Source organism: Telmatherina bonti, assembly GCF_933228915.1.
Source record: "Telmatherina bonti genome assembly, chromosome: 16".
Lineage (NCBI taxonomy): Eukaryota > Metazoa > Chordata > Actinopteri > Atheriniformes > Telmatherinidae > Telmatherina > Telmatherina bonti.
The window spans coordinates 13,036,877-13,046,208 of NC_136614.1; the positions used below are offsets into that span (position 1 = coordinate 13,036,877).

At 40.2% G+C, this 9,332-nt stretch overlaps 1 long non-coding RNA gene across 1 annotated transcript; it reads left to right on the forward strand.

Moving 5' to 3' along the window:
* The first annotated feature begins 5,626 nt into the window (after window positions 1–5,626).
* On the forward strand, window positions 5,627–6,278 carry LOC306767084. Its single transcript, XR_013771610.1, has 3 exons — window positions 5,627–5,734; window positions 5,846–5,870; window positions 6,182–6,278. It is a non-coding gene; the product is annotated as an uncharacterized lncRNA (long non-coding RNA).
* Window positions 6,279–9,332: the final 3,054 nt, after the last annotated feature.

The window sequence follows — 9,332 nt, forward strand, 5'->3', positions numbered from 1 at the left end:
AAGCTCCACCCTCCTCTTTTCTGCGGGTGCTTGTCTCCCTCATTTTCTCCAAAGCTGGTCCAAAAAGCCCTTTGGTTGGATCATAAGTTGCATCCATGACCTCATCTTTTTTGGAATCACCCAGGCCCGACAGGTTTAACCACAGGGCCCTTTCTCCAGAGACTGCTAGTCCCATAACCTGACCAGAGCCCTGGACTTCTCCCCTGGATTAGGTGATCCAGAGTCCAGTTGATGGCCCATCTCCTCAAGGATCTCAGCCTGATATGCAGACAGCAGCGTGACTGTGTTAAGGGAGCACACTGACTGTGCAGCATACTTGTACATCCTCTGATAAATGGATGCTGTGAGGCGATCCATCTTACTGGGGAGAGAGACACTTGAGGATGCTGAGAGTGACTTGCGGTTTAGATGAAGGTGATAAGCCACTGAAGGCTCCACCGCTGGGGGCTCGGCCAACCCCAGCTCAACCATAACTTGCACTTCCAGCTTAGAGCAGCCTTTGGTGGGAAGCTTGCTCTTGTAAGGGCTCGACCAGTAACAACTCATTTCCTTCATGCAAGCAGGAACTGCTGGTTGCTTGGCTGGTGGCAGGGCTGGTGGAAGTCTCTTGCCATCATACAGATCCCATTCTGTCCCTTCAGCATCCTGAGCTGCGGGCCATGGGATTCCGAGCCTCGCAGATGCACGTTTACATACGTTGTATAAACTGCTGTCTGCTGCAGGGGGCATTTCTGCCCCGCTGGCTGGCCGTGAAGGCTGGGCTGGGAAGTTGGAGTCATCCTCCTCTTCCTCCATGTTGTTCATCTCGAGGAGGTCAGAGTTAGCATCGCACTCTGCTTCCTCGTTAACCGGGTCGAGCCCTCCATTGTCGAGAATTCCCTCGAAAAGTGGGGGCATGACCGGAGACTCCTCTTCCATCATGTCCGCCCAGCTCGTGGTGGCTCGCGGCTGATGGATGTCACCTGGAGCCACGGCTGTGGCCCCGGCAAGAGAGGGGTCCTGGTTGTTCGCTACTGCCACCCTCAGTCTCCTTTCGAGGATCTTTTCGGGCATGGCGGAGCAGTGTGAGCATTCCTGCGGGTTAGCTAGTGAGTTCTGGGCGTGTTTAATGCCCATGCAAACTATACACATCAGATGAGGGTCCCTGCCCGAGATGGAGGCCTCGCACGATGCAGGGCACGGGCGGGATGCAGCCTCCTTAGTTGGTGGCAGCCGTAGCCATAGCAGGAATGCGGGGAAGAAACAGGGTCATCGTAACACGTTAGTCTGTTCGTGAGTGCCAGTCGGATGGTTATTTCCGAGCTTACTGCTTAATGTCCGAGTCAGCTCGCCGTGACACATTAGCTGAAGTAGACGGTCTTGCTAAGAGGTTAATGTCAGGCCAACAACAGGCTCACTTTGACGCGTTAGCCCGAGTCACACAGGAGTCAGTAGACCGCTTGTTAAAGATGGTTTGACGCAGCTTGCTTTACGCAGTTGCCTATCCGACGACCGTGCAACTAACGTCTTACTCAACACGGTTGCAGACCAGAGCCAGGAACTGCGTTCGGCGACGTGCTCCTGGACGGGACGCCTGCGAACAGTTAAACAGTAGACCAAGCTAGTCCGACCGCGCTGAGGGAGCTTTGCTGTAGTTCCACACGGGAAGTACTTAACGTAAACCCTGGTTCTTTGATAACAGAGTGAGGTGTTTCACCTTCACATCCCCTCTTGCACGGACACGGAAAGAAACCTGTCCAGAATGAGTAGGAGGGGGTTGGTTGGCCGTATCTGTATGTGGGGGCAGAGCTTTGGGTACGGCTCAACCTGTCTCTCACAGACAGACGTGGTGTCATTGGAGCTGCCATAGTTGGTCACGCATAAGCGATTCCCATAACACCATAACTCCAAACACCGAGCGAAGTTAGAAAAAGAATCAGTTAGAAAATAAAAGAAAATTCTTTCACAACACAATTTCACTTGAGGGAAAAAAACAAACCTAAGATAACTTGCATGTTTAATCTGTAAAAGCTTGCCAACACAATGTTTTTGTCTTTTTTGCAAAACAGATTATGTTCAGAGTGCAATTCAGGGAGTTTGGGGAATGATCAGCAGTGGTTCTACTGATGAGTAAGTAACCATTTTGATGAGCTTTAAGTTTTCATGTTTGACACAGAGATTTTGACACCCAGAGTTTTGGAGATTTTACACCTCTAAGTTATTTCCATCATTGTTTTCTGAGTCATTAAAAGCTTGTGGAGACAAACAGTGAAAAGCCAGTTTTGGGTGTGTGTGATTGCTGTGTTTATGTAATTGTGATAGAAGTTGTAAAATAAACTTTTGTTTTTATCTTTCTGCAGAAACACTAACGAAAATAATGGATCATGTGAGAAGCTTTTTTTTTTTAAATTTTCCTTTAAACAAACTTTCAACATTGCTTTTTTAAGACTTTTTTAAGACTGAATATGTTAAATGTTTGAATATCAAAATACAAGTCACATGTAGACGCCCTATGGTGGACTGACAACAGTCCAGGGTTTACCCTGCCTCTCTCCTTATGATTGTGACCGTTAATCTTTTTTTTTTTTGGTTATAAAATGTCAACATATTTTGTTTTAAGACTGAATTTGTTAAATCTTTGCGTTCTTGGGTATGGGTTGTAGCCAGTATTTAGAGCATCTATTTATTATGGAAAAAAAAAAAGTAAAATAAGATTGTAAATAAACAATTTAACATTGTGTTTTTTTTGTTCGCGATAATTTTTACCCCTTTAAGACTAAACTTTCACTTCAGGTCTCAGGATAAGAAAGAATCCCAAAGTGAAGCATTTCCAGTTAAATTTTTATTTGCTCTGTTGCAGATTTAGGGCTGTGTAGATGTCTACATGGACTTATTTTGCATTGTTCTCCTAAATGGAAAAGGATAATTGACCCTTTTATTGGTCAACTATACACTTCACTCACCAGCAGTGAGTGAAACAGGAGCTATAAATTTATGATTTGTTTTAAGGCTTGTTCATCTACTAAAACACCTTTAGTGACTCAAAAACAAGCAAAACAGGCAAAATATAATGATAAAATCACAAAGTAGTTTTCATTTATAATTATTCAAAGATCTTGAATCCAACCTCGATTCTCTAAATATTTTGCTCCTGAGGAGCTGGAACTCTTGTTACTTTTCAAAGATGCACAGCAGAACTTTTACAGGTTTTCTCAGTCACACACCTGCTACCTGCAGCCATGTTTCTGCATTCAACTTGCATCCTACCTGTACTGTGAGCTCCCTCCAGCCAGGAAAAGACAGTCTTATCTTTACTCTCTTTTTGTCTTAAACTATGTCCCTCTCTCCCTTGTTTCTGCTTTTCCTCCGATTGTGTCTTCTTGCCTTACTTTTGCCAAATCAGCCGCTGTACACATTCAAACCAGCCAGTGTGTTTACTTCCTGCAGCAGGTTGGAAATATACATTTATAGTGCAGTTTCTCAGCCTCCGGATGTTGCTGTTCCAGAAATGCATGTTACAGATGTCACTGTGTCATCAAACGAGTCCAGATTGTGGAATTTTAGGGTCGTAAGGTGACGAGGTGCATTGTCACAACTGTCCTGAGAAATGATTCTCCAGACTTTAAGATCTTCTAAAGACTGAAAATGATTAAAATAGGCCTGACAATCAGTGAAAAAGGTGCAGTCCAGTCTGTCTACCTGACCTACTTTAGAGGAATGTGGCTTCAAAATGACCTATCACACATCCCAGCTTAAAGGCATTACCACAAAGCATAAACCACAGTTGTGTCTACATATATTTATCTCCCATTAAACCCAGTTGAAAATGTTTCCAGGCTTCGGCCAACTCTAAGGATGCATTCACATCAAGCTACTTCATTAGATTCAGTGCGACTGGGGACTTGCCTCAGTTGCAAGGGGGTGTATCCATGTGGACGCTGCACTTGTCAAACAAGCCAAACCTTTACGATAATATATCCTCATTCCTACCAAAGGTGGCGCTGTACTAGTATTTAGCAAAAGAGTGGACAAGACCTGCGTGAAGAAGAAAACTATAAAAACACCAACAATGGACGCAGTATGAACAACAGACGAGCCAGAGGACTCTTAACACAATCGCTATGTATTTACCCACAATGCAATGCTACGTCAAATGCAGGAAGCAACTTTTCTTGTAGTCCGCTACTTGTATTTAGTCCACTTGTGGCGAACAGAAACCTGCGTTTGTTGTTGGACCGGGTCTGCATCTTTGGTCCGAATCAGAATTCATTTGGCACATTCACAGCTCCCCAAACGAGGCGGACTTAATGACCACTCTGACTAGAAGTAGTTATGCTGAGCAGTGGAGGGGGGTGTGGCTTTCTTCTCGTGAACGTGCACAACCTGGAGAAGTTAACCATTACAGAGTCTCTCCCCTGGAACGTCTCTAAAATTTCAGAGGATAAAAAACTCTAAAACCCATTGTTTCCATCACTATGGAAACCGAGAACAAACATGCTGGAGAACTAAAACATGCGTTTAGGTGATAAAAACGGCGTTGCTCACATGTCTGATGGGTATTCAACACTATAACACTGTAGAAAGCTCAGAAAACTAGAAGTAGCATCAAAGAGCCGCTTTAAAGTTGGACTGACTTGTTGGGAAGGAGGAGAAAAGGCTGAGTCATCCCAAATGACACAAGAATCTGACTTAAAATCTGTGGCAACAGGTTTTGTGGAGCGATTAATCCTCTCCAGAGTCTGGACCACAACATAGGTGAACTTTTGGGGAGTCAACTTGACAGAGGACAAAACAAAAAGCTGTCAAGATCGAGAGAAAAACTCATTTTTACCGACCATCTTGAAACCAGTTTAAATCCTCCTGAAAACCCTTTAAAGAAATGACAAGAAAACTGGTTTAACTGGGAGAAGAGATTAAGGAATAAAATAAAATTTCTTATCAAGTATCAACTTTGAGGACTCTCCAGACAACTGTTTTAACTTGATGTGATCTATTATAATTCGTGATTGGATTTTTGACCTTATTTCCTATTTTCCTTGTTTTAAATGAAGAAATGAGGTAAAGGTTCAGACTTACATACTGACAGAATCTTTCTGAAGATATTATACCAAAAAAAGACTCAGTACAAGATTTCAATTTCAATTAAAAAATATTGTACTGCTCAATAATAAGTAAAATAATCTTTTTGATTTGTTTTTAGGTGGTGTGGAGTTGATAAAGTTCTTTGTTATCCTGACTGGAAAATCAAATGGAGCTCATAGATCCATTGTTAAAAGACTGAAAACTAAAGGCCACAAACTAACGGACTCTGCTGATCATTGCGATTACCTTTTGGTCTTCTGTCCTGTTGTTTTCTTGTGTTCAGTCAGACATTGAAAACGGCCTCAGTGGAATTGCTGGTAAGATAATTTTTGGCCTATTTTTACTGGTCAGTCACCAGCAGCACAGATCTCACCACGTATTCTCATAATTCTCATAGACGTCATACTGTGTAACATCACATCTATCTGATGTGTTTTATCTTGTTTCTGATCATGTTTGTTCACATTCAGCTAATAAACCAGTAATCCTGGTGGTGATGCATCACACCTACGATCCCGACCGAGTTGTAGCTGAAAGTAGGAGACAAGTGACAAACCCCAATGTCGTCCTCACAGTGGATTATCTGTTTCATCAATCTGATATCCTCAAATGTAACCTCAATGACACCTCATGGGAGAAGATCCAGAGTTTTCTGCACCATTGTGTTAAAGAGGTAACAATATGTCATCATCTACTGCCACATTTACACACAGTTGGTATGGAGACTGACTTTGATTATTATAAAATGGTATAACGCATCATACTTGTCTGTATTGTTTTGCAGGAATCTACCAGGAAGAGATCGAAGAGTGAGTTTGACAGCAATGATAATAGTGGGATCATCAGCTTTTTTTATTCAATTATATTTAAATATGTACAAAAATAAGAGTATTTCATCATAATTCTCAGACTTTTTGTTTTTGTGAAAATTAATCCCAAGATATTATTTATAAACAGAAAATATGGTCTTTTAATGTGATGGCCTTTTTATGTGAAATAAAAGTTCACATTTGATAAAGTAAACATTTTACAAATAAATTATATAAAGGGTTTATTTTTTATCATCAAGCAAATGCTCAACAACACAAAGTTAAAATAATATGTTTTGCTGATTTAACAGAATCTCCTCAAAGTGGAAGCCAGGAACCTTCAATGACTCCTGGAGCAGATGTCAGTTGTTCTGGGAAGATGAATGAGCTACAAAATGATCAGCGAGAGACGTAAGTTCATGCAGTTTTTACAGCTCATATAATACAGTTGGTCTGTTTGGTTCTGAGTGACATATGCCATAGCTTTTATACTTCTTCGATATTTTCATCTTTGTTTCTTGCAGTTCTTTCAGCTCATATCATATTGTATTTCAATTCTTTAATTTTTACACCTATAAGATAATTGCATTTTTTCCTGAGCCATTATAAGCTTGTGGAGATGAGCAGTGACAAAGTGACAAAGTTTGGGCGCGACTGTTGTGTTTTGTGATGTTGAGTTTTGTGAAGAAGACTGAAGGAGTCGACTAAAGTTCTGCCTTTTTGTTTTTGCAGACAAACAAGCCAAAGAAAGGAATCAGGTAAGAATATTGGTGCATAAACTGTCAACATTTTTTTGCTTTAATTTAGTAAAAGGAAATAAATTATATTTGATAATTTAAGCATGAATTCATTCAAGAATAAAAATATCCTGACAATGAGCTGGCGAGGCAGAATACACCCTTCACAGCTATATGCTGTATATAGTGTTTCAGTATCACAAGTCAAGTTATGCTTGTTTATATCTTGTTCCATTCTTTTGTCAGGTATTTTCTGAATAAAAATTGACATTAGACACAGAAATGCAAGCTCAGAATCTCATGATGTTAAACATTTACACTTGTGGTTTGTTGTGTCTTTATTTTGTAATAAAACCACTGTTTAAATTTCTTTGTAAATATTGTCCGTGTATCCTACGTAAAAGAACTACAATCTCTTGTTGCTGCAAAGCTACTTCTGTAGGTTTTTCAGACCAAGCACAATAGTGTACACAATGTCCAGCCAGTCAAATACTGCGACGTCATCGGCAGGCGCAGGGCGGCGAGCAGATCTGGTATCTACACCGGATCACCATCTGGATCCAGGAATTTTTTTTAAGGATTCTCTTACCATTGGGAGACAGTGCCATTTTCAGTATATATGAATATAATTCCACTGTAAATGGTCAGAGTTCTTGCGCAAAAATATTTTTGTGCAAACAGCAGTAGTCTTAAGTTTTCAGTGTGAGGCTTGAAAGGTGAGGTTTTATACCTTTAAGATATTTGTATCTTTGTCGCCTGAAACAGTGGAAGCTTGTGGAGATAAGCAGTGACAAAGCAGTTTAGGGTGTGTGTGACTTATGTTGAGCTATTTGACATTTTAACTTAAAGTTACAAAGTTTTTCTGTGTATTTATGTTTCTGCAAAAGCAAGAACCAAGACGAAGGGGCTGATGACAGTGTGATTTCATGAACTGACATGTACTACTGAAGTAATTGTATATCTGAATATTGAGGGTTGAGAATTATATTTAGTCATTTAAAGCTTTATTCTGGTCTACAGACAGTAGAATAACAAAGCATATAAGCAGAGCATTTAAATTTACTAAAGGTCTCTCTTGTGTTTGCTGTGAGACCTGTAACAAGAATCTATTTGAAATGTACTCGTTTTGAGCATGAAACGATAAAATTACTCACTATAGACATCTGTAATGCATTGTATGTGTTGTGAATAAAATAATGCCTTGTGTGATTTTAAGGTCTTTTAGTTTTCATTTGTTCAAATTTATAATATCCAAACATTTCTGAAATTTGGATGTCATTATGTACATCATTTATATATATATATATATATATATATATATATATATATACATATACATATACATATATATATATATATATATATATATATATATATATTTATTTATATATATATATATGCAATTTAAGCTGCACTTTCTAGTGTCTAAATGGAAAACGTCTATGGGCTTATGGGGTGAACAGCTGTGTTTGTCCTGGACAGTGAATTAAACATCTATTAGTTTTTCTGACGGTGGCATAGTGGTTAGTACTGTGGCCTCACAGCAAGAAAGTTGCAGGTTCAATCCTTGGCTGGGCCAAGGTATGGGCAGTGGCCTTTCTGTGTGGAGTTTGCATGTTCTCCCCGTGTATGCGTGGGTTGCCTCCGGGTACTCGGGCTTCCTCCCGCCATTAACCAGGTTAATTGGTTACTCTAAATTACCCATAGGAGTGAGAGTGAGCGTGAGTAGTTGTTTGTCTCTGTGTGGCCAGCGATGGCCTGGCGAGCTGTCCAGGCTGTACCCTGCCTTTCGCCCAAAGCCAGCTGGTTTCAGCTCCAGCTCCCCCACGACCCTGAATTGGATTAAGTGGTTTAGAAAATGAATGAATGAATAGTTTTTCTTAGTGTTGCATTAGTGACTGCAAACTACTCATTTAAGTGAAATTTCTATAGTTAGGACAGAATGCAAAATGCCTTCGGTGTCAGACAAAAGTGTTGAATGCAATAAAAAAATAAAACCTTTTCTGAATGTTTCTCGAAGAAACCGTCATAATATTTATCTGTTTACATCAAACTGAGATTGAGGTTGATGGGGTCAGTCTTATCTAGCAATATGGACTCCTGTTAGTCAGCTTAATTGACAATTCAGGGTTGGGACCAGGAGGCAGAATTGTAGTCCTACACACTTTCTGCAGCTTCCCACCTGCCGCTGCCCACCCAAAACCCCATTCTGACCTTATACAACTCCATAGCAGTAAGAATTAAACAACACAAAAACATTTTGGGGGTTAATCATGAAAACCTCATAAAAATAAAAAAAAAACAATGGAGCTAATAAAATCTGAAAATAAGAGAATTAAGTGTGTCCTACTGAATGTCAGATTCCTCTCAAATAAGTCTTTATTAGTCAATGACTTGAGAGGTGATCACCACATTGATTTATTCTGTTTTACAGAAACCTGGTTACAGCAAGAGGATTATGTTAGTATTCATGAAGCTACGCCAGCTAACTAAACTGTCACATTCCTAGAACTACAGGCAGAGAAGGAGGTGTGGCTATTTTTCAGTCAGAATTATTAATTAATCCTAAACTCAAAACTAACTATAAATCCTTTGAATTCCTGACATTAAATGTATCTCATCCAAAATGGAATTCAGAAAAACAGCTCCTTTTAGCATTAGTGTATCGCCCACCTGGAACTTAGAGTTTCTGACCGAATTCTCTGATCTCTTGTCTGAGTTAGCG